Raw genomic sequence first — 26,162 nt, 5'->3', positions numbered from 1 at the left:
CAGCAGCCAGGGCTCCACAGCGGGCCAAGCCCCTGCGCCTGCCCACAGATCCTCGCCTGGAATCCTCTGCAATCCTGGCCACCCTCCTCTGCCATCTCCAGCCACTGGGGCCAAGCCTTGCTGCCACTGCTGCAGCTTCAGCGCTGGCTGGGCCTGCACTGCCACAGCTGCTGGGGAACACCACGGCACAATTCCACTCTGGGCCTCACTGACACCCACACTCTGGGCTGCCTGCCACTGCACTGCTGCAAAATGTACCGATTTGGGTTCTTTTCAACCTTATTTCTCTGCTCAGGCTTGGTTTGTCTTCGCCCTGGGGAAAAGAATGATGAAGTTGTTTTTTTTTTTTTAAGGGATGTTACACCACTCAACAGAGATGAGCTTAACATGTTAATAGACTGGGAACAGCCCAAAAGATACCCACAGAGATAACGATCAGCAACAAAACATCAACATTGCCCAGCAGCAAACAGCAACCAACAGCTACCCCAGACACTGCCCGGGCAGAGCTGGAGACACCTGGGCTGGAAAAGGCTGAGAAGGTAATCCAGGAGTGTGAACCTAATTTACATCAGAGGGGAAGAAATCCGGGTCCTATAGGAAACCAAATGCTAAATAAGAACTCGGCAACTTGGAAGCAATGAACAACAAACAATTTCAATGGGTTTTGGATGGTAAAAACTTAAGGATAAATCTAGTAAAACCCACGTGTCATGGAATGATTTTTCTCTACACAGCCGGGCTATATGCGGATGAAATTATTTCTGTTGCACATCCTGGCCAGAATCAATTAATGCTTTGATTCTCTAACACTAGAAATATTGTTGAAGAATTTTGGTTCTTCTTGCAGTTTTGGTGACAAGAGTACACGATTAGAATGTTTTTTCTTAATAATCCTACTTTTATACTGCCAGTTAGATTACGGGTGTTGGGCCAGGGGTGTGAGAGTCAGTTTTTAGTCATAGGAGAAGAAGTAGAAAAACTCTTTATGGTTTTGGATTTTTTTGTGTATGTGTGTGTGTGGCTGTTGTGATGGCAAAATTCCGATATTCAAATTTAGGCCTCATTTTTAAAAACTAGAAGAGCTTTAAAGGTGACCCTTAAACTGGTAAAAAGTTAATATTGGTAAAAAAAAAGCAGATTCTGGGGGGGCCACATGTGACTCACCAGATGGCTGCCCTGGAAGAGAAGCTTCATTCCAGGCAGCCTGCAGAGGAGCTTTAGAAATGCAAATGAACACTGCTGGGCAAAGTGTGGACAATGCACCTGGGTCTCTTGCCTGGGGCAGGAATTGGGCTGATTCCCTCTGCCCCTCATCCCAAGCTCTGCCTGCTTGCACTGATGGAATTTGCACAGCTCAAGGCAGAGCCCAGGGGGAGGATATCTGACCCTGCAACAGGAATGGGTGAAGCTGCAAAGGGAAACAGCAAATGGAGAATGTTGGGAAAACTTCACTATAAATAAATGGGGGGAATCATCCGTCTGCCCACTCCAACACGTGCTGTCACTGTCTGTGTTATATAGGGTATATCAGAGCACTGGGGATTTTTTGCTAACACAACTTCAGAAAAATCAGCTGGGAATCCAAGTTTTTGATGATTCAATTAGAGAAAAGTGGTTTGATGATTCAATTAGAGAAAATTGATGCAGTCTTGGCTGAAGGGAGCACCCAAACTGGGGAAAAGATGAACGGCCAGCAGAACAAATCCTACAACACCATGGACCAGCCCCTGGGAACCCGAACCAATTCATATCAGGAGCCACAGAGCCCATTTCTCATTTAAAGGGCATCATTAGATTACAAGCTGCCCTCGCAATAACCAACCAGACAGCTCCAGCTCCTGACCTTCCTGCTGACCAATCTGGGGCGAACTCCCCGTCCCAGCTCACCCGCGAGATGAAGAGGGCGAGGGAGCGGAGGCGCTCCCGGGGCTGCAGGGCCGCGCACTGAGCGGGGAGCACGCCGCGAACCTTCTTCTTCCTCCTCGGCTTCCTCCTCCTCTTCCTGCTCCTCCTCTTCCTCTCTCCCTCCTCTTCCACCCGCTCCTCCTCCGTCTTTCCTCCCACTCGTCCTCACGTTGCTAATCCCGCCTCCTTCTCCTCTTCCTCTAATCCTGGCCCTTCTCAAGCTCCTTTGTCTTCTTCCCACCTCCTTCTGCTCCATCTCTTCTCGTGCTCGCCCCGGGCCCAGCGCCCGCGCTTTGTCCTCATGTCGGCTTTCACCTGCCCAAGAAGGTCAGGGCGAGTCCCAGGGGTCGTGTCCCCCCATCCCCCGGGGTGTGTGCGCTCCCGCCGGGGCCCCCAGCCCGGTGTCACCCCCTTTTCTGTGCCCACAGAGCTCCTGAGCCGGCGGCGGCCGCAGCCCCTCCCCGTGGGCTCGGGCCCGGCCGGGACCCCCCGCTCCGTCCCCGCTCCGCTGATTTTGGGGGGGTCCCGTGTGCCCCCAGCCCCGCTGGCGCTCTGCCCCTGCCCAGCTGCTCCCAGTGCTCCCAATAAAGCTTCCCAGTTAAACCCAGTCCAGTTTATGGGGGCACTGGGGAGGGACTTGGGGGGACCCCGCGGGGGGCTCGAGATTGGGGATGGCAGAACCGACCCCGGGATGGATCGGGAATGGGGACCCCCGTGTATCCCCCGTGTGTCCCCGCTCGGGGGGGGGCTTGATATGAACCCCAGCGGGGCACCCAGGGAACTCCAAAAGGCGCCAGGACCCTCCTAAGTCGCCCCACAGGCCCCAAGGACTCCCAAACGCCACAGAAAAATTCTACCGAAAAAGAAATCTGCGGAAAGCAGCCAGTCAGAGAAGGCGGTGAACATTTTTTATTAAAACAGCGCTGGGCGCTGATGATTCCCCAGTTGCCAGGCCGGCCCCAGAGCCCAGCGCTGCCCCAGCCCGATCTGCCCCGGCTCCATCCCGGCTCCTCCCGCGGGAAGTGACGGCGTTGGGATAAGGAAGGGCCAAGGGTACGCGCCAGGCCCGGGGGGAGCGGGGGAAGGGATGATGGAGGAGGAGGAGTGCCGAGGAAGGAACAGGAGAAGGACCAGAGGGAAGAGAAGGAGGCGGGATTAGGAAGGAGGGGAAGCGGGAGGAGACGGCGGAGGAGGAGTCCCCACCCCAAGGCGCTAACCCCTTGTTTTGCCTCTCAAACCAGGGTTTGTCATTCCCAAACTGTGGCCGGATGGAGGAGGAGGAGAAGCCCCGGAGATGCCTCACGAGGAGGGGCTGCAAACCCAGCCCAGGGAGGTGTGAGGAGGAAAGAGCCCCCCTGAGCCGGGAAGGCGGCCGGAGATCCAGGCAGAGCTCAGAGCTGGTGGAGAAGCCCCATGGCAGGGAGAAGCCACACACCTGCTTGTGTGAGGAATGAAATCCTGGAGATGAGAGTTCCTTTTCAGAGTAGTAATTGGTAGTTGATGTTAATGAAATTGATAAGGTCTTAATTTGAAATGTTGGTCTGTTGCTATACATTGAATGTTGGAGTTCTAGGACTTGCCTTCAGTTGCCGTTGCTAAATGTTACTATTTTACCCTGTATTCGTATCTCTCCTTGTCATACTCTGTATTTGTACCCCGTGTTAGTCTGTTGTTAAACCTGGAATGCTAGAATTCTAAGACTTGCCTTTAGTTGCTGCTGTTAGATGTTACTATTTTACCATGTATTTGTATCTCTCACCGTCATACTCTGTATTTGTACCCCTTTCCATCTCACCCGTTCCTGTCGGGAACCACTTCCTTGCTCCCTTGCTCCCCTGCTCCCCAGAGGACGTGCACCGGGACTGAATTCAAACAAAAGGCTGTGGGAACTATGTGAACCCTCTCAAAACAACAAACCAGCACATAAACTTTGACTGTAACCCACCAGAACCACACTAAGTCACCCACCCTTGACCAGAGCTGGAACCCGTCCTGCCACAATAACTTTGGTAGTACCCAGCTTGGAGGATACCCCTGGGCTATGAGCCAATATTGCCTTCCTAAGGACTCTCCTGAGAAGAGAAACCCCAGCTCTGCCCAGCCACAAAGCTGCACTCCTCCTGCTCCTCCTCAGCGTTGTCCTGTGGGAGCAGTGGTGCTGTGTGCGACCCTTTGGGTTCCCCACCCAGAGCTGTCTTTAATAAAGGCCTTTTAAAGGAGCTGCTCTCCTGCCCCTGTTTATAACATCTGGAATGTGGGAACAGCTTCAGACAGAGCTCCAGACCACATCCACCACCAAACAAACCTCACCAGGGAACAGCCCTACAGGTGCTTGGAATGTGGGAAGGGCTTTAACCGCAACTTCCACCTCATCAGGCACCAGCACATCCACACCAGGGAGAGGCCCTGAGTGTGGGAAGAGCTTTTCCAGGAGCTCTCATTTGACCCAACACCAACGGAGGTGCCACTAAGGGAAGCCCTGTGAGTGCCCCGAGTGTGGGAAGAGCTTCGTGTGCTGCTCCAGCTCCATCCCCCATGGGAGGATCTGCACTGGATGATCCCCAGTGACCCCCGTTGGGCAGAGCCCTGGTTATTCATGGTCCTCATGATCCTGTTGTGTGGAGGGAAGGTGTTGGAGAAATATCTTTCCCTTCTCCTTGTGCTGCTGTGATTTGGTTGGTAATAAATTCCCTCCCTGTGCCCAGGCTGGGTCTGTAATGCTCATTTTGGGGTTTGATGAGGGATCTCTCCCCATCTTATCCCAACCCAGGAACTCTTGGTTAAATTCTCTCTGCCCTGTGCAGCTGCGGGGACAGGGACAGAGTGGCTTTGGTGGGTGGCTGACATCAGGCCAGCATCACCCAGGCCATGGGCACCCCTGAGATCCCAGTGTGGTGGTGCATTGCCCCCTCCTCCTTTCCAGGCTGCAGTGTGATCTGAGAAATGCTTGTTAGGTCTTGTCCTTGGAAACAGCACCTGGGTTTTGCTCTTTCCAGACTTACCAGAAACACTGTCTGCTCCCAGGAACTGCTAAAAGGCTCCTGTTTTCCTTATGGCCAGCCTTGGAAAATGTTCCTCTTGCCTGAATGGCACAACATTCCTTTCTCACACTTTTAGAGGAAGTGCCAAGCCAAGCTGTGGCTGGGATGAAACACCCTTGTGACTGAAGCCCACTCTCTTGTGGGCCTATCAATAGTGGTCCAAAAGGAGACCCTGTGAGCTGTCCTGGGCCACTGTGGGCTGTGACCCTCAGTCTCCCTCTGAGGGGGCCTCTCAGAGCCAGCAAACCCTCGGGATCGTGCTGGGTCATGCCCTCGGGTTTGCTCTGCCTGCAGGATCACTGAAACCTGTCCTGGCTGATACCCTCACTCCTCAAGGCCCCAACCTTCATCCAGCAGGAGATGCAAAAGCATCTGAAGGGAGGATTTCAGTGACCTCTGAGGGGAATTTTTCACAGGTACCTTGCTTGCACTGACTCTTTCTGTTTGTGTGTGTGTGCCCCTGCACATATGCCATAGGAAATCAGGGAGAAATAATGCTTTCTTGGATGTGTAAGTACCTTGGATATCTAAGTTAGGCCTGTAAGCAAGGTTCAGTTATTGTTCTGAACTTACTTAAATGCTGCTAAGTATTGTTATTTTGCTCAGTTGTTAAACGTAAGTTATAAGTGAAGTGTTGTTTTTCGGTTCAGTTGCTGAATAGAATGTGGAAGTTGTAGCTGTAAGTTAGGTTAAGTGCTGAGTGTTATTGCTCTGTTGAATCGCTAGCCCTAAGGTATAAGTTAGGTTATAAATTAAGGTAGAATTTGAAGTGCTGCTCAGTGTTGTTTACTTTTAGGCCTCGTTCCTTTTAATCCCTGTCCAAACTGTCTTTTGTCCCATGCACCTAAACACAACACACATCCACTCACACTGTCTGAGAGAGTTCTCAGTGCATTTCTGTTTTGATTGACTGGATTTTGTTTGGGTTTGTTGTTGCTGGTTTTCCCTGGTGCCTTAGCTGTCTTGTAGGCAGTAGAGTGACTCTTGCCAATGAATTGATTGTGCTTTGTTGCTAAACATTAAATCTGACTCTTGCTCATGCCTTTGCCACTGATTTTGAAGCAATTTCAAACACTCTTGTTGGGGAAGATGAAACAGGAAAGCCTTTATAAATATGATAGTCTGGCAAAAGATTTTGAGAATATAGAAACTATAAGCGAGATTGAAATGAAAGCAAGCTTTGAGATCCCTCAGTTACTGAACAACGGGAAAACAATGATGTGGCCGGCTGAAGGTGATCCCCTTTGATTAAACAATTCCCTCTGCTTGCAGAGAGGTCCAAGGGTCAGAGCAGACCCTACCAGCTCAGCAGAAGGGGTCCAAAGTGGAGTTTTTAGGGTTTAAAATGAAACACAGTGTGGTAATGTAATGATTTTTATAGGCTGTATGTAAATGCTATAGGATTTGTATATTATACTAGATATACTAGAGGTTAAATATTAGAATATTAAACACAGAAGAAGATTTATTGTATTGTAACGGGAACCTTGGTCTCTTACCCCTTTTACTCTCTTGCCTCTCTTACTCTCTCACTCTCTCACCCTCTCTTACTCTCTACCCCTCTCTTCTCTCAGGCCTGCTCCGAGCTGTGCCTGGCAGCTCCAAGCAGGGCCCTGCACCCAGGCCCTTTGCAATAAACCACAAGTTCCACGCCCTGGCTGCAGAGATCTCTCGTCTCCATCTGTCCCGACCATCCTACCCTAGACACTCCTACAACTCTCGTTCCTGACTGCCCCACGATGTCCCACATCCCCGAGGGTGTCACAAGGGCCACAGCCGGCACCCAGCAGCCGAGGGACAGCCTGGAAGGGGCCGGGAGCAGCCCCGGCCTTGTGGCCTTGCAGCCCCTGCGGTGCCCGGGGCCCGGGCAGGCTCTGGCCGGGTTCCAGCGACAGCCGCAGCGCCGCCCTGCCGAGCGCCGGGGCCGCAGCCCGGGCTGCCGGGGCAGCGGGAACGGCCCGGCCGGACGCGCCGGGGCCCTGCGGGCCGTGGCTCCGTGTCCCGGGGGGGCCGGGGCCCAGGGGGACCCTCGGGGCTCTGCCGGGCACCGGGGCTCGGCCCTGCCCTGCTCAGGGACACCCGGGGGCACCGAGCGCAGCCCCGGCCATGGGCAGGGCACGGGGAGCCGAGCGGGGCAGCGGCACCACGGAAACACCGAGGGGTTGCCCGGGCACGGCCGGGGAGAGCCGCGCTGGAGAGCCGGGAGAGGCTCGGAGCTGGCCCGGGCTCGGGCACCTGGGAGACAGAGCCAGGCTCGGAGCTGACTCTGAGCCTGAGACACCTGAGAAACGACAGCACCTGTTGCTAGACACACTTCATTATTCTGTGTATTCTCATTGTGAGTTTCTATGAGGGAACATTTTTACATTCATTTTACAATATTTTCTCCCTTTAAAATGAGATTAATCACTTTTTGTTATAAATCTGAAGGGATGGACTGGGAAAGGTTGTGGGTAATGGAGGTTTTTATTCAATGTATTTTCAAACCTGAGATGTGACAAGTCCAGACTGGGACTCCAACAGCAGTGTCTGGTTCTGACTGCTCTGCTTTTCACGGTGAGATCCCAGTTCTTCCAAATCCAGCAGTCAAAGCCCTTGAAACACGGAAAAGCTGGGAATCAGGTTAAAGCCCTTGGAGAGTTTGCTCTGTCCGTACATTCCCCATCTCCCCTGGTCTCCGTTCAGCCTCTCCACTCCTGTCCTGGTGCACATTGCTGTATCCAGAGTTCAGTACGTGCTTTTATAGATAGATGGAGACCTGTGATTATTGTGTATGCAGCTGTCTCGCAGTGAGTTGCTGTGACGGCGCATTCCACCCTCCTCTGCTTTGTGCCCAAAGAGTGGCTATTGTGTCTTTAACCCCCGGCAGCCGGGACGGGCCGTGTGCGGGGCCGGGGCGGGAGCGGCTCCTTGTTCGCTGCTCGGGCGTTTCGAAGCCTCGCTGCGCGGCTTTTCCGCGGCTCTCTCTGCGCCCCGCGGTGTTCTGTGTGGCTGAAAAGCTTTTTCGGGCCAGGCAAAGAAAGGATTTTCCCTTTCCTCGGTCGGGAGAGGCTGCAGCGCGAGCCTGGGAGTGCCCGGGGCGCGCTGAGCAGCGGCTGTGCCGGAGCCCGGGGCCCCGCGGGCAGGAGCGGAGCGGCGCCGCTGCCGCCCGAAGCCGCTGCGAGCCGGGCCGGGCCGGGCCGGGCCGGGCCGGGAGAGAAAACAGCCCGAGGCTGCGGCGCCGCCGCTCCACCCGCCGGGACCGCGCCCGCGGAGCGCGGCCGGGGAGGAGCGCAACGCCGGGCGAGCCCCGGGCTCGCATCGCCTTGGGACAGCCCCTGGTTGGCTTTTCCCTGCGGGAGAAGCCGGTGCCGCCTGTAGCCCGTGCCGTGAGCGGGGATTTCTCTGGCATTTTGTCTTTTGCCCCAGAGTGTATGGGGGGGGGGCTAAGGGCTGACAACTCAATGTCTATTAATGTTTTTTAATGGTTTTTTGTTCATGCCTTGTGGGTGTTCTGTTTGTTAATAAACTGTTGGAGTTTTTTTTTTTCAGTTTCATCTATTAACCTTCATTTCCTGTTGGTGGAAAGGGATTATTGGAACCCTGTAGAGGGGACAACACTCACCCCAGAGTGTCCTCTTTTAAATCTTCTCTCAAGCTGAGACACCCTACAAGTGCTTGGAATGTGGAATGAGCTCCAGCCAGAGCTTCCACCTGATCCGGCACCAGGAGATCCAAAACCAAGGAACATCTCTGCTGGGACTTGGGATGTGGGAAGGGCTTCATATGGAAGTCTGACCTGGTTACCCATCATAGGATCCACCTCAGGGAATGGCCCTACAAGTTCTTGGAATTCGGGCAGAGCTTCCAGTAAGAACTCCCACCTCATCAAGGTCAACCAGATCCACACCGGGCAATGGCGCTGTGAGTGTGGGGAGTGTGGGAACGGCTTCAGCCCGAGCTCCAAGCTCGTCACCCGCCAGTGCATCCACACCAGGGAGAGTCCCTGCAGGTGTCCCAAGTGTGGGAAGAGCTTCTCACAGAGCTCTCACTTGACCCAACACAAACGGAGGCGCCACTGAGGGAAGCCCTGCGAGTGCCCCAAGTGTAGGAAGAGCTTTGTGTGCTGCTCCAGCTCCATCCCCCATGGGAGGATCCGCGCTGGATGATCCCCAGTGACCCCCACTGGGCAGAGCCCTGATGATCCCCGATCCGTGTGATCCCTATTGAGTGCAGAGAAGGTGTTGGAGAGGTTTCTTTGCTTTCTCCTTGCTGCTGTGATTTGGTTGGCAATAAATTCACTCCCTGTGCCCAGGCTGGGTCTGTTTTGCCTGTGCCGGTGCTCAGGATGGGACTGCTCCCGTTCCTTTTCTGAGCTCCTGGGCTTCTCCTTTGTGTTTCCTCTCCCTGTGCAGCTGCAGAGGGCAGGCACAAAGCAGTTTTTGTGGCTTCCAGCTTCCAGGCAGGGTCACCCGAGCCCTGGATGATCAAAGGGGTTTGTGGATGTTCCCTGTTTGCGGGGACACAAACTGGAACCCGCTGGAGGAGGGTGTCCCCCGTTGCTGCAGCCCCAGCCCTCAGGCAGAGCTCAGCCAGGCAGAGAACACCCTCAGATGTGGCCTCATTTTTGAGCACACCTGAGCCCCTCGAAATTTCCATCCCCATTTTGGGTTAACCTGAGCTCCTGGATATCTCGGACCCCATTTTTGGAGCTGTTTTGGGCATGCAGGTTTTGTTAGCAGGGAGGGTTCAGGGCTGGGTTTTGAGAGAAGCTGCTGGAAGCTTCCTCATGTCCCACAGAGTCAATCCCTGGTGCCTGAACGATGGAGATGCTGCATGCAGAGATTCATGGGGATGCAATGATTCACCCACAGCCGCTGGAGAAGCCATGCTGGAACATGGGGGTGCCTGACAGGAGGCTGTGTCGATGGTTGAAAGGTGTAGCTGGTGTGTGTATATTAATGGTATAAGGAAGGGTAAAACCAACTGCTGCCACATTTCTCTTCACAGAGGAAAGCAAGGCACAATTCTTCCCAAGAATATTTCTGGGTTTCACATTCTCTGAATATCAGAGAAAAAAAACCATAATTCTCATTTGCTGTGCCTGTGTTGTGCAAAAGTAGAATGTAACATGGAGACTGTTTATCCAAAGTGATGGTGTTTTGTTTCCTAGACCTATCAGGGCCAAGCGTGTGTGTGAGTTGGGACTGTCAGCTGACAGTCACGGGATGAGTGCAGTGAAGTGCAGTTGTGTGTAGAGTGACTGCTTGGCAGATTCAGTTTAGACATAATGTATAGAATAATATAGTATAATAAAGTAATTAATTAGCCTTCTGATATCCATGCAGTCAGATGCATCATTCCTCTCCTTTGTGGGGGCGCCTTTGATTCGATAAGTGGTGACCGCAGACGTGTGCTGTAGCCTGGACTGCAGAACCAGGACCCTGAATTTGGGCGGATTTGGCGGCCAGACCAAGCACAGAAGAATCTGCCGAATCCTCCCAGAAGCGTGTCCGGATCCTTCGGGGGACAGGCGGGAGAAGCCGCGGACAGCCTTTAGGACCCAGCGGAGCCCAGCCGCTGAAACGGGACACTGCCGCCTGCTTTCCCCTTTCCTGCGTCTCCCTAGGTGGAGACTCGGTCTTTTCCGGCCGAGTTTGGCCCCCTAGCCTTAAAGGCGAGGGCTGGGGAAGCCCTTCTGGCAGGCACTGCCCGATTGGGTGGGCTTTGACTTTGGGAAGAAATGTCTGTAGACATCAGCACTCGATTTGCGGGGAGAGAGAGTCACTTTTAGGATATGGAGAACCTGGTTTGTGACCATGGAGTTCTCGTGCCCTCAGAGAAACTTCACGAGTTTGGTCCCTCCTGTTGCCAAGACACTCGCAGCACGGCGGGGCCGGGTCGTGAGAACAAAGACCCCCACCATGGGCCGGGTCTGGTTTCCTTGGCCCGCCCAACAAGGAGGGGCTCAGGGACATGGAACAGAAATAGGAACGGGGAAGGAGCCAATGGGGTCTAACAGCTTTTTGAGTGAAGCTTCTCGCGTCTCCTAAAAACCAGGGAATGCCCCCCCAGGGTGTCCACAGTGGCACGTGGAGGTGACCCCACACCAGGGGAGGTTTCCAGCAGCACCAGGAGCTGGTGGGTCCAGTCACCATTGGGGACCACATTAGGGGCCAGCACGTGCCCCAAGAGCTCCTGCTGGCCCTGGAACCATCCCAGCTGCACCTGCGCAAGGTGAAAATCCATCACAGAGCAGAGTAGGCAGCTGGGGCTGGCCTGGGAGCTCCAGGGCACCAGTGAGGTAGACACGCTGGGGGGCACTGGAGAGAGCAGGGAGACACGGGGGGCGTGGGGAGAAAGAGGGTGCAGGGCTGTTGTGGCACTAAGAGGGACTGGGAATGGAATGGGGTGGCACTAAGCGTGAGTGGAGCAGGTTGGGGAGCACTGAGGGGGCAGATCTAAGTGAACTGGGAAGGAATGAGAATGAACTGGAAAGGGACTGGGAGGGATGGAGGGAATCCTAGGGACTGGGCTTGAACAGGAAGGGACGGGGACTGAACTAAGCAGAATAGATTGAGACTTGGAAGACCTGGATGAGAACTGGAAGGCACTGGACGGGGGACAGATGGAGGGCACTGGAAGGGGCAGGGAATGAAGTGAGAAGCACTGGGAGTGTGAGGATCTCTGCATCCCCATGGATGTCTGTGGAGGGTCAAAAATGGGACATCACACCATGATCAATGTGATCAAGTGAAGCCGATTTATTGCTCAAATAAGTCACATTTATACCATGTTCTACTGTTCACGCACCGTAAGCGAATACATGATTGGTTTAGTCTGTGCATGCGTCTCAAGCTGTCAGCTAATTGTTTAGTTTTCCTCCTTCATGTGCTCTGCCGTGGCTTTTAGTTCTGTCTTTATACCCTGCCTTCCATCCTGGACTCGTTTACTCCTGAGTACGCTCTTCCTCTTTCGTGTCCTCAAGGCCGCTGCGACCTCCTGCTCAGTCTCAATGAAGGCTGGGTTGTGCACACGCCCACAGTTCTGCAAGAAACCCTCAACAGATGTCCAGGGGCTGTGGGGGGATCTCTGCATCCAGCACCTCCATCTTTGGAACCACCAGGGATTGGCTCTGCTGGACATGGAGGAAGCTTCCATAGCTTCTCTCAGAGCGCACCCCTGGAGCATCCCCACTAAAAAAAACAGGCTGTGCAAATCCAAAACAACTCTAAAAATGGGGCTCCAGATATTTAGGAATTCAGGTGAACTCCAAGATGGGTATTGAATTGTCCAGGGGCTCAGGTGTGCCCATAAATGAGGCCCCAGGTGAGGGCATTCTCTGCTTGGCTGAGCGCTGCCTGAGGGCTGGGGCTGCAGCAAGGGGGACACCCTCCTCCAGCCGGGATGTCCCACAAACAGGGGAGCCCCACAAGCCCCTCAGAACCCCGGAGCTGGGCTGGTCCTGCCAGAATGCTGGGAGCCACCAAAACTGCTCCGTCCTTGCCTTCTGCAATGGGAGAGGAAATACAAGGAAAGGGCCAGGAGTGCAGAGAACGACCGGGAGACATCCCGTCATGAGCAACAGCACAGGCAAAACAGACCCAGCCTGGGTACAGGGAGTGAATTTACTACCAACCAAATCACAGCAGGACAAGGAGAAGGGAAAGAAATCTCTCCAACACCTTTCCCCCACAAAATGGAGATCATGCAGAACAGGGGTCACCAGAGCTCTTCCCAATGCGGGTCACTGGGGACCATCCATGCGGATCCTCCAACGGGAGCTGAAGCAGCGCGCTTCAACGAGTCCCAGAGAGCAACCTGCGCTTTCAGGGCCTGGAGCACGCTTGCTAAAGGAGCTGGCAAAGGAGGGGAGGGACAGGTCTTTCTTTGGAGATCTGAAAGCCTTTTATTGCCAGGAAGAGGGCCCAGGGACAAAGACCCAGCAGGGTTGGGGACACAGGGTTAAATATGGAAAAAGGGGCGGACTTGAAGGCCAAGAACCAATGGAAACAGGGAAAAGTGGTGCAGAGGAAGGGCAGTAAACTAGGGGAACCAATGGGATAACAGGAACTGAACACTGCAGCAAACTGGGGCCAATGTGATCAGGTGAGGGAAGAACATTCTAGGGGGATACAAATATAATAAAAAGGGGCTGAACAGGGGTAATGTCAACTGGATAAACCAATGAAATTTAACACATTACACGTGTCTGCAGAGGCCTATGGGAGGGAGGCTCCTCTAACCCTAACCTCAGAGGAGTGTTTCTCCTTGCTTGTTTCTGCCCCTCCAGAACTGAGGCGTTACAGCCCCACTGGCAGGCCCCTGAGTCTCCACAGGGGATGGAGTTGAAGCAGTTCATGAAGCTCTTCCTGCACTTGGAACACTCGCAGGGCTTCCCTTACTGGTGCGTCCGTTGGTGTTGAGTCAAGCCAGAGCTGCTGGAGAAGCTCTTCCCACACTCCCCACACTCGTAGGGCCTCTCCCCGGTGTGGGTGCGCCGGTGAAGGGTGAGGTGGGAGTTGCGGTTGAAGCCCTTCCCGCAGTCGGGGCAGCGGAAGGGCCTCTCGTCTGTGTGAGTGCGCTGATGCAGGAGGACGTGGGACTTGCTCCGAAACCTCTTCCCACACTCAGAACACTCGTAGGGCCTCTCGCCAGTGTGGGTCCTCCGGTGCCGGATCAGGTCGGAGTGCCACCCGAAGCTCTTCCCACAGTCCAAGCACTCGTAGGGCTTTTCCCCAGTGTGGATCCTCCGGTGTTCCATCAGGCTGCAGCTCTGTCTGAAGCTCTTCTTACACAAATAACACTCATAGGGCCGTTCCCCAGTGTGGATCCTCAGGTGCCGGATCAGGTTGGAGCTGTCTCTGAAGGTCTTCTCACATTCCCCACACTTGTAGGGTTCTTCCACCTGTTCTCCAGTGTGGATCATCTGGTGCCGGAGCAGGTGGGAGTTCCGGCTGAAGCCCTTCCCACATTCCAAGCACTTGTGAGGCTTCTCCGCCAGCTCTGAGCTCTGGCTGGACCTCGCACCACCTTTCTGGCACATAGGGGGTCTTTCCTTCTTGCAGCTCCCTGGGCTGGGTTTGCAGCCCCTCCTCGTGCTGCATCTCTGGGGCTCTTCCTTCTCCTCCATTGGCCCAAGGCTTGGCAAGGACAAATCTTGGTCTGGCGGGAGGAAGAATAGGTGAACACCTTAGGCTGGGGTTCCTCCTACCCAAGTTCCTCTCAGAAAGTGACCAGATATTATGTGTCCATAAAAATCTCCAAAACACAAAGGCTCAGCCCCCAAAAAAATCCTCACAGGAGATTCACCTCTCTTGTTTCTCCACTCTGGGTTTTGGGGTTTCCCTTCCTTTGGCTGATCGGGTTCCTGTGGCTCCTCTATTCTGGGGTCTTGCTTACAGATGACCCAGGGTATTTGAGGGTCCCAGTGGTCCCTTCTCCCCTGACTCCCTATTAGAGGGTTCCATGGATGTCGGGATCTCTAGCTGGTCAGAGTGACCCCGAGAAAAGTTCGAAAGTCTTTTTTCCCAGCCCGGTGCTTGAAGGAGTCAGGGCTCTTCATTTCTCAATCTCAAGGTTGCTTATTTTATCTATAAAAATGTTCTTCTGCCCTGCCGAGGTCAGCTCAGCAGGACAGTTCCAGGCACTCTGCCTGCCCACAGAGCAGCGTTATGTCTTTATACTATTATGTCTCCTTACCAGGAGGATCTGCCAATAAGGCTATGAATTTAGCAAAACAATTAGGGTGCTGGACATGAAATGAGCTGAACCAGACATCCCAAATTCTGGACATGATGACTGCAGATGTGCAAAGTGTTAACCATGCTGTTTTACAAAATAGAGCTGCTGTAGACTTTTTGCTCTTAGCACAAGGGCATGGATGTGAAGAATTTGAGGGAATGTGTTGTATGAATTTGTCTGATCATTCGGTGTCCATTCATACTAAGATAAAAGAACTACAACAGGGACTTCACAATCTCAAAGAAGAAGAAGGTTTAGGAATTGACGAATGGCTTAAAGGCTTAGGGCTTGGACTATGGCTAAGGAACATTGTGACATATGCTATCGGCTTACTGGGTGTGATCTTAATGTTTTTCCTTATTTTGCCTTGTATTTTTACTTGTATTCAAAACATGGTTAGCTGTGTGATAGCAAAAACCTGGCAAACTAATCTCCTTGCTCAAGAAGAAAATGGGGGAAATGTGGAGGATTTTATTAAGAGTTGGTTAATTGAGAAAGGCCATACTGATTTAATGCCACTGGTTAAGCTTGAAAGGGAGGTCAGCAATCTCTGATTCAGTGACTGCTGACAGGCAAGAATGCCGGATGGCCTTGCTGCAACATGAGGAAAGGGAGGTGAGATTAGTCCTGAATATCTGCAGAATGTAACAGAAGAATAAGCACAAGAATGTAGAAGTAGGTGTAGTTGCTGATATGTAACTAACCAATCCTGAGCTCAACTTTTGCAATATGTATGAAGCTTATTAAGAACTATATTTAACCCGCCGTATTCGATCAATAAATCGGACTTGGATGAACCAACTGGTGTCTGGGTCTCCTTCCTCCGACAGTCTTTATTATGTCTTTATACTAAAAACTACGTATACAATGTTTACAATAACTTTCCAATACCTATCACCTATGTTAGACAGTGAGCTTCTACTCTAAACCAATCTAAAAGTGCCAATATCACAGCGGAAGATGGAGGCCAAGAAGAAGAAGGAGAAAGGCTGGACACACTCAGTTCCCTCCATATTGCCTCCTGAAGCCCCCATACCAAAAACCCCAAAATCAACTTTTCCACCCCGTGACAACTTCACTGTCATTCTACTTAAACTGTTGTGGCCTGCTGATCTTCATACAAGGTTGGTAACTTGCTCCATGGGTCATAATCAAAACCACAGGGGCATTCTGGGCTCTGTGCCAGGGTCTCTGAGACCCCTGGCAGGGGTCTTGGCTGCTCAGGACAGCCAGAGGGATGTTCTGGGTTCTGACACATGGATCCCAGGAGTCCCCCAACTCCAGAATCTTCTCCTCCCCCCTTCAGGATGCTGTGGGTCCAACAGCTATGGGATTGCCCCTCTCCACTCTCACCACTCCAGGGGTCCTGCAGTTCCCCTCCACCACTCTCCTGGGGGGTTCCCCAAGACTGATGTGCTCCTTCCACCAGTACCTGGTGATCATCCTGTGGATCGCCAAATATCCCCCCAAAGTGGAATCTGTGATTCAGCTTTCAGGTCCTGCAAGACTCAAACTTTCCCTCCCCCAGAGAACCACAAGGCCTCCCAGGGACCTCTGGAATCTGCCAACTCCAAACACTTCCCCCAGAAGAACCCCTCTGGAGGACTCCCTGATACATTTGGGGTGAGCTCCCCCACCCAGTCACCATCAGGATGGAAACTTGTGCTTCTCCTTCTGCTCCTTTTCCTGCTCCTCCTTCTCCTCTCCCCCTCCCCTCCTCCTTCATGACCAACCCAGATCCCCCTTTCCCACCCCCCTCTGCCCCACAGCTGAAAAAGCATCACCGGCTGCTGGGTGGGGGGAACCAGCCCAAGGAGCTCCCCAAGGATGGACAGGGAGTTTGGGGAACCGCCCAGTGCGGATCCATCCCCTCCCACAGTCCTGGGGAATCGCTCCAGGGACTGAGTGATGGGGACACAAAGGGAACACCATGGGAACCCCTTTGCTGCTGTCCCCCCTCCCGTTATCCACCGCTCCTATCCTTTGTCTATCATCCCCTCTAAATCCCAGCTCTCCTCTGGCTCAGTTTAGGGCTGACCCTCCCCTGTCCCTTGCAGTTTTAGTGTCCTAAATGCCCTTTTACGGCTTCTCCCCCCTTTTCCCATCATATTGAAAAGAATGAGATGAAAGTGTCTACAAAAAAATGGTGTGAATCTCCTTTGAGATAGAGGAAGGGACTTGTAGATAAGGAAGTGACAGGAGAAACCATCAGTCTCAGAAAATGTTATTATTTGACATGGACTCCTGCTCAGCCAAGATCCTGCCAATTCCTGACCCTCCAGAAAAAGAACAAAGACTTAACAGAGCCATTATTATCATATGTGATAAAAAGGTGGATAATGTTGAGGTAGATTGCACATTCCCCCAGAGGTAATTAAGGACACGGATACCCAGAGGGGCAATAAGGGAAGTGGAGAAGGGATATGGACAACAGGGGAGGGATGGTGTTGGTGTGCTGGGAAGGGATTGGGTGAAGGGGAGTGTGCAGCAATCTGGTTAAGGCAAGGAGCAGCAGGAGGAGTCTGTGTGGTATGAAAAAGGATGATGCAAAGGAGGAGGAAAAGAATGAATTGTGAGGATTTGGAATGATCAGCACCATCTAATCCTCAAAATTTGCCAGGTGATGCAGGACCAATTACAGATCCTTTTCTATCCCCGGTGTCCAGGACAGGAAAACAAGGAGGTCAGGGTTTCAGGGGGTTTCTCTGTGGGGGGCAGCGGCAGCACCGGGCGCAGAGCTGCGGCACCGGGAGCACGGGCTGGGGGCCTGTGGGCAGCTGCGGGGCCGGGCCGGGGCTGTGGGGCAGCCGGGGCTCAGCACCGGGCGCTGCCTGACCCCACCAGCCCCGGCCAGGGCCGGCAGCGGCCCCCGGCCCCCAGGAGGCTGCGGGACGCCCCGGCCGCTGCCCGGCCCCGCGGAGCTGCCGGCCCTGCCCGCCGGGGGCGCCTTTGGACACTGCGGCAGGACAGGGAGCGGCTCTGGGATACGGGCTGGGGAGGGCACCCTGAGCACAGGGAGGAGGAGCAAGGAACACCTGGGAAAGGCGGATTATAAGGCAAGGATCAAGATATTCTTTGGGTCGCTGGAAAACAAATGATTCTGCAGAAAGCTCAGCAGCTGTCAGAGGATGAGCACCCACAGGCACTGAGGGGGCTGCAGGAGGGGCACAAGAAGGCCCTGCAGCACTTGGGCACAAAGGCACAGCAGGTGAATGCAAGAAGGGAGCAGCAAAAGGCCAAGCTGAAGGCAAAGGCCAGGGCACAGTTCCTACAGCCCCTGAGGGATCAACCCCAGGGCCCAAGGGGGCCCCAGCACCCAGGGCACGGCTCGGCCACAAGCACCTGGCAGAGGCATTGCCCTCCTCGGCAGGGGAGAGCCCACCCAAACAGCCCCTGGCAAGGAACCAGGGCTCCAGCTGCAGGGCACAAGGACACTGCAAGCACAGACAGCAGCACCCTCAGGACCAGCAAGTCCACCCCTTGATGGACATGGATTGGCAGGGCTGTCACAGCTCCCATCACACCAGGGACCCTCCACACTGCAGCCCTTGAGAACATTCAGGGTGGGTCTGCATTGAGAGGAGCCATTTCCTGATGGACACAGGGGCCTCTCAATCCACTCTGAATCTTAGACCTAAGGGGGGAAAATTGTCAGAAATTCTTTGATTATTCAGAGGGTTAGTGGGAAAAATGAGCAGGTATGTTTTCTTCAACCACTCAGTACATGTGGTGTACAGGTTTAAAAACATGAATTTTTGCTTGCTCCTAATTGTGATTATAATTCCTGGGAAGGAATTTTATGGCAAATGTGTGCATGCAAATTTATATGGCAAAACTTACTGAATTACTTTAACCATTCCCTATTCCAAGAGAGGGAAGGAAGGGCTCACAGCCTGCTATTGAGTCCTTGTAAAGGCAGAGCTTTTGGAGCCAGGGATCTCTTCCTGCAATGCTCCTATCATGCCAGTCAAGAAACCAGAAGGATGGACTGCAGAAGAAAAGCAGAATTTTCAAGTGTTAAAAAGCAGATAAACGGAGGCTTCCGTGGCCCTCCTAGACAGGGAAAATAAAATGTAAGTGAATGTTAAACAGGGCCAAGCCAAAGGAATTCTTCTGCTAAAATGTTTAACCCAGTGGCCAGAGTGGCCTCATTGTCTGCAGAATTGTGCAGCCACAGCTTCCATAGGAACTGAGAGCTGAAAACTGATGACAACAGGAACTCTCATTGTTCAAGTCTGGCATCAAGGTGAAGCTTTCACAACCAAAAGAGCCTCTAAATGGATGAGCAGGGCTCGGTTATTGCAGTATGAAACTTGTTCAGTGGCACAGGAGGATTTAGAACTGAGGACAGGGCAAGGGTTTAACCCAGCCTCCTGTTTGAACAGCCTGGAGAGGGGCTGGCAAGGAACCCAGGACTGCACTCAAGGGACAGAGCTCCAGACCCAGGCTGGGACAGATTGATGGGACATTGCCTGGCCTGAGGGAGAAAATGTGTTTGTGGATGGCTCTGCAAGGGCAGCAGAAGGGAAAAGAGCTACAAGACAGGCTGTTATTAAGGAAGGGGAATCAGACACAGCGCAGGTCACCGCCCCATGCTCAGCTCAACCCGCGGAGCTGTGGGTGCCTGTGAGAGCCTGGCACTGAAATGTCCTGAGCAGGAAGGCTTCAATATCTTCTGCTGACACCATGGCACCTAACAGGGGGGCAAAAGCAATTCTGACTGCTTCAGCAATCACTGCATCAATTATGAAGGTATTTTAATAAAGAATAATTTCAAATTTAATTTATAAAAAAACATTATTTCTCTAATTGTGCTTCTTTTCCCTTTGCTTTGGGGAAAGGAGTTTTGAATTATTTTTTTATAGGATGTGACAGCATTCAATAGAGATGAGCTTAACATGTTAATAGACTGGGAACAGCCCAAAAGACACCCACAGAGATCACGACCAGCAACAAAACATCAACATTGCCCAGCAGCAAACAGCAACCAACAGCTACCCCAGACACTGCCCGGGCAGAGCTGGAGACACCTGGGCTGGAAAAGGCTGAGAAGGAAATCCAGGAGTGTGAAGACCCAATTCACATCAGAGGGGAAGAAATCCGGGTCCCATAGGAAACCAAATACTAAGAACAACCCAACTTCTAAACAATGAATATTAAACCAATGGATTTATATTGGGTCAGACTGTAGAAAGTTTAGGATAAATCTAGTAAAACTCACATGTCATGGAATGATTTTTCTCTGCACAGCTGGGCTATATGCGGATGAAATTATTTCTGTTGCACATCCTGCCCAGAATCAAGTAATGCCTTGATTATCTAACACTAAAAATATTGTTGGAGAGTTTTTGTTCTTCCTGCAGATTCAGTGCTAAGATTACAACATCAGAATGTTTTTTTATTAACAATCTTACTTTAATATTGTCAGTTACATTTGGACTAGGGTTCTGAGAACCAATTTTTATTCTTAAGGGAAGTAACAGAAATTTTTATTCCGCTGGGAGGTTTTTGTGTATGTGTATGCATAGCCCTTAGTGATGGCAAAATTTTGTTATGGGTTCTTCCATATTCACTTTAGGCTGCCTTTTAAAACCTAGAAGAGCATTAAAGGTGACCCTTTAGTTGTAAACAGTTAACAGAATATTGTTTAAAAAAAGCAGGAAAATAAAAGCAGTGGAGGGGAGGGAACACATGAGATACCAGATTGCTGCACTGGAACACAAGGTTCAGTTTAACACTGCTGAGCAAAGTGTGGACAATGCACCTGGGTCTCTTGCCTGGGGCAGGAATTGGGCTGATTCCCTCTGCCCCTCACCCCAAGCTCTGCCTGCTTGCACTGATGGAATTTGCACAGCTCAAGGCAGAGCCCAGGGTGAGGATATCTGACCCTGCAACACAAACGGGTGAAGCTGCAAAGGGAAACAGCAAATGGAGAATGTTGGGAAAACTTCACTATAAATAAATGGGAGGGGAATCATCCTGCTGCCATCTCCAACATGTGCTGTCACTGTCTGTGTTATATAGGGTGTATCAGAGCACTGGGGATTTTTGCTGCCAAAAATTCAGGAAAATCGTTTGGGAATCCAAATATTTGATGATTTAATTAGAGAAAAGTGGTCATTTGATTTAGCCCTGGCTCCTGAGGAAGTGCCCAAATATGGGGCAAAGATGAACGGCCAGCAGAACAAATCCTACAACACCACGGACCAGCCCCTGCGAACCCGAACCAATTCATATCAGGAGCCACAGAAACCATTCCTCATTTCAATGCCATCATTAGATTACAAGCTGCCGTTGCAATAATAACCAACCAGACAGCTCCAGCTCCTGACCTTCCTGCTGACCAATCCACTGAAATGAGGAACACAACACTTCACCATGGGATGGCATCAGATCATCTGGTAGCAGAAAAAGGAGGAATTTGTGGAAAATTAAATGACTCAAACTGCTGTTGGCAAGGAGATGACAATGGAAAAGTGGTGAAACAGAAAACAAAGGAAATAAGACAGCAGCTCAGGCACCAATCCAAACGTGGAAAGAATGGGAATGGGACACATTTTCATGGCTCCCTGGCAGACCATGGGTTAAACAAATGCTGTTTCTCCTCTTATGTGCTACAGTAACTCTCATCTTTGTACCATGCGCCACACCTTGAGAGTGCAGCTCATTCAGCAGGTGAGCAAGAGGATTGTTATAGATGGGTAATATGACGATTGGCTCTTGGAATTAAGGGATGAATATTTTGTGCATGTTAAGAGAAGCTTTGCTGAGGTATGGTTACGTTATTTTTGTTTGTAATTTGGACAACCTCTGTTCTCCTCGCTGTCCCCCATCCCCTCCTGTACTGTTGCCACTGGAGAGCCTCGGTTGTCAGAGCTGTCGGGGTGACATGGAGGGAGGGCGGCACATGTGCCCCTTGCATGGGGCAGGCAGAAATGGGGAACACCGCACCTCCAATCGAGCTGCATGAATTTCCCCATCAATGATGGCAAGGAAGAGCTGACTGGCATCTGGGAGGTGCCAGGGTTGACTGATGAGACACCAGCGTAGAAAAGGTGGAGCAGCCATTTGGTGGATGAGCATCTGGCAGATAGCCATGCTGGCAGCACTCCCCCTTTTACCTTATTCAGTCCTTTCTTGTGTTTGTTTTAGTTTAATAAAACTTTAAAATTTTAAAGTGAATGGTCATTTCTCACAGGTATGCAGGTGGCAGCCAGGCCTCCTGATCAAGAAATGCCTACGAAATGACAGGAAATGAGGTAATTGAAAATAATCCCTAAACGAAAGAGGACCCAGTTGGAAAAAACAAGTCAATGCGAGAATCTGCTTGGAGACAGGGACAGTGACTTGTAGTAACGGGAGAAACCATCAGTCTCAGAAAATGTTACTAATTAACACAGACTGCTGCTCAAACTAAGTCCCGCTGAATTCCTGAGCCTCGAGAAGAAAAAAGACTTAACAGAGCCACGAATATCGGATGTTATATGGGGGGGAGGGTTTGCATCTTCAGGGAGACATGCAGTTCGCGGATCAGGAAGTCTGAACCATCCAAGTACCTCAGCCAGCGGGCAAAGGGAGAGGGAGATGAGGATGGGGAAATATAAAGGAGGCTGCATTTAAGAGACACCTGAAGGAAATTGCCCACGGCCTCTCCCTCTGCTCAGCAATAAAGTCACTTTTACAGGACTCCTCTGCCTGCTCTGCGCACAGAAACCTCCGGCCACGGGAATTTCCCCGCACAGCCCCGGGCACGGGGCAGCCACCTCTGTCCCAGCCACAGCAACCGGGCCGAGCCAGCGCTGCTCCGCCAGCGGCTCCTGCCGAGGCAGCGGCCGTAAGGAGACCGCGGGCAGCCGCTCCCGCAGCGCCCTCACGCCAGCGGCAACACGGGCCGGACACGGCACAACGAACCCGCCCGAGCCCCCTGCCGCCCCCGAGGCCCGCAGCCAGCCCCGAGCCCCCGCACAACCCAGCGCGGCTCCCACCTGCGCTGCGGCCGCCTCCGAGCTCCGCCGCCGCCTCACCGCGCTCCGGCCGCTGCCGCCGCTCACGGGCCCGCACACACGCTCCGACAACGGCGCCGCGGCCCAGCCACGGCCGCCCTCAGCCCGCCACCGGGGCCCTGCTCCGCCCCGCTCCCACCAATCAGCGCGCCACAACCACGACTGACGGCACCATCGCCCAATCCCAGCCAGGGCCGGGCTCTGCACACGGCACAGCCCCGCCCCGCGCTCTCAGGGCCCCCCGGGCTGCGTGAGGGCAGAGCCGGAGCTGAGGAACAGCCCTGGAACGGGCCCGGGCCCGAGGGGGATTGAGCTGAAAACACAAACAAACTTCTCCGCAGCTCCCGCCACGGCTTTCCCGGCACTGCGGCTCCGGTGGCTCCGGCTCAGCGGGAAGCCCTGGAGCCTCACTTCTCCTACCCCTTATTAGTAGCAGCAGTGCATCGCTTTGATTTCCCTCAAAAAGGGAAAACTGCTCAAAACCTTTGTGGATAAGTGGGGGAGGGGAGAGATTTCTGACAGAGAACTTCAAAAACTCAGAGCAGGATAATGAGAAGTAAGTGAAGATCTTTAAATCCAGTCATCCCCCACGCCTCCCTCCTTCCAGCTGCACCTCCTACCCCGGCAGTGCCGCGGACAGGGAATGGGGCCGGGCTCAGTTCATGCCCCGGGGCTTCTCCCTCTGCTCAGGGACAGGAGTCGTTCCCCTGCTGCACCCTGGACTCTCTCCTACCGGAGACTTCTTCTCCAGGAACTTCTCCAAGCTGAGTCCATCCCACGGGGCACAGCCCCCTCCAAGTGCTGCAGCGTGGGTCACTGTGCCCCGGGGTCAGTCCTGCCAGGACAGGCTGCTCCAGCGGGGCCCTCTGGCCGCGGGGTCACAGCCTCCTCTCAGGCATCGCCGTGCTCCAGTGTGGCTGCTCCGGGGGCTGCAGGGGGATCTCTGCATCCCCATGGATCTGCAGGGGGATCTCTGTATCCCCGTGGATCTGCAGGGGGATCTCTGTATCCCCGTGGATCTGCAGGGAGATCTCTGTATCCCCGTGGATCTGCAGGGGTACCTCTGCATCCCCATGGATCTGCAGGGGGATCTCTGCATCCCCACGGATCTCTGCATCCGACACCGCCGTCTTTGGAGTCACCAGGAATAGGCTGAGCTCTACCTGAAGCTCTTCTCACATTCCCCACACCCTTCCCAGCACAGGGAGGGTTTTTCCTCCTCACAGCTCCCCAGGCTGACAAGGAGTGGAAGAGACATGGAGAAGGGAAAAGGAAAAGGCAGAAGGAGAGGAAGGAACAAGAGGGAACAAGGGAAGGAGATAGGAAAGGAACGTGGATGGATATAGGACAGAATGAGGAGAGGAAGGAGGGTGGTCAAGGAGAAGATGGGATTTGCCTCCATGCCAGAGGGAAGGGGAAGGAGATCCCCCCCGTCCATCCCTGGCAGGATGGCGTTGGCAGTGAGGCTGTCCTGCAGCGATGCTGGGCTGGGAGATGGAGCAGCAGAGAGGGGAAAGGGCCAGTGATTCCTCCTGCCCTGCCTGGCTGTCCCAGCCTGGAGCGTCCTGGCGCTGCCGAGGCCCTTGGAGCGTCCAGCACTGCGGAGCCCGAAGCTCACAGCTGCTTTATAAAGCTGACAAAGTCGGCAGGATGGGTCTGGGTACGATCTCAGCAAACTGGGCTTATTGGTACAGGAACAGGGCACAGAGCTGAACAGGGCCCAGGGACAGAGACAGGGTGCAAGCTGAGGGCACAGGGGGTTTTTATATGGGGTAGTGAGGGTGGAGCTGAGGGTCAGGGTCCAATGGATATGGGAGAAAATGGTGCAAAGGAGGGGTTAAGGGTCGGGTCAGCTAATAGGGAAACAGGGGCAGAGGAATGCAGTAAATTAGGGCCAATGGAGGGACAGAGAGAGGAGAACATTCTAGGGACTAACCAAGGATGGGTAACAGGGGGTGAACTGGGGTAATTAGGCCAATGGGCCAATGGGGTAACATAACTTTACATAAATGAGCATGTGCCTGCAAAGATCTGTGGGAGAAGCAAGCTTCTCACCATAACCTTGAAATCTATTCCTCTTACTGGGGACCAGTCCTCCACAGGTGGGAGATTAAACTCAAATGGTAGGCCCATGGGCCTCCACACCAATGCATTTTCCTTTTCTTTGCAGTCTTTTTCTTCTCCATCCACACAAACTTTATGATTGACAGATCATGACTTGGGAGAACAACAAAGGGTGAGGACCTTGGGTGTTGTGAGAAAGGAGCCTCACGCTTTAGAATTTTTAGAATTTTAATAAGGGATAAATAGAGGCACATGAATAACAGCACTGGTGCTTGGCGATGGCCTGAGGCACACCTGTTAACCACAGCAACTCTTCTTATCTCCTTTTCCCCCTACATTCGTAAATGCATATTCATAATGATTATAGTAATTCAAACATTTCTTTTAACTTGTTTACGTGTTCCAGGAATTCTTTAGGTTGGTTTTACTCCCAACTGACCTTTTTAGAGCACGTGCAGGAATCGTGGATTGTTATTTTGAGGGTTGTGTGTCACTCACTCACAAGGGCCCCCTGTTCTGTGGTTTCAGCAGGTGACAGTTATTGACAGTGCAAGGGTCAGTGGCAGGGCTCCTCATCACATCCCTTCCTTAAATGTTATCTGACCATGCAGATGGTTTTAGCTATTTCCACAGGTCCTTTAAATGAACATTAGCTATTTCACAAATATCTCTCAGTTATTATTGTCAGTTAGTTAGAAAAATAAAAGCATTAGTTATTATTTCACAACTACAGCTACTTCTGCAAAAGTTAACATTATAATGGACAACATCTGGCATCCACTTTAATATTTTGCAAAAGCCAAAACTATAATGTATGTTTTTCACACTGTTCGCAAACTAAAATATCATCCATAAATGATGTTGTGAGGATATGAGCTACACAGGGGCCAGGGCATTGGCCACAAAAAGCTGACAAATTACACTATAGCAAAAGCAGTTAAAAGTGATTACAAACTGTACTCTATCAAACTCGTTGTGATTATGAATATTTTGCACAAGTCAATACATAATAGCAAAAGCCAACACTACCCAGTTATTTATAACAAACCCAGGGCAGGTTTTTCCCTTGCATGGAGCACTTGGGCCTTCCCCGGGCCCCTTCTGCCCTCATGCAGAGCCGGTGGCATTTTCCAGCACACCCAGTTTGTAACCAAGAGCCGGGTGCAGCCGAGAAGGCTCCAAGCGCCTCCTTCCAGGCTGACTCTGCAGGTGCCGAGGCTGCTCTGGGCTCTGCCAGGGCTCTGCTGGGGCTCAGCTCTGGGCCAGGCTGGGCCCGCTCTCCCCTCACATTGCTCCGGGCAGCTGAGGCACAGCGGGAGAAGGAAGGGACACGGCAAGGCAGTTGAGGGTTAAGAGAGTTTTTATTCAAAAAACTGCCAGAACAAACAGGCTGTCATAAAAACCATAACAAACAGGCTGTCCT

The 26,162-nt window shown here is 52.6% G+C and overlaps 1 pseudogene; it reads right to left on the bottom strand.

Annotated features, from left to right (window-relative positions):
* LOC128945475 (zinc finger protein 850-like) overlaps positions 1-22,724 on the bottom strand; it is a 42,277-nt pseudogene extending 19,553 nt beyond the window's left edge.
* Positions 22,725-26,162: the final 3,438 nt, after the last annotated feature.

Source organism: Melozone crissalis, unplaced genomic scaffold, assembly GCF_028551555.1.
Source record: "Melozone crissalis strain CALT ecotype California unplaced genomic scaffold, PUWL_Pcris_2 ptg000066l_1, whole genome shotgun sequence".
In the NCBI taxonomy this organism is placed as follows: domain Eukaryota; kingdom Metazoa; phylum Chordata; class Aves; order Passeriformes; family Passerellidae; genus Melozone; species Melozone crissalis.
This window is presented reverse-complemented; position numbering and strand designations above follow the sequence as displayed.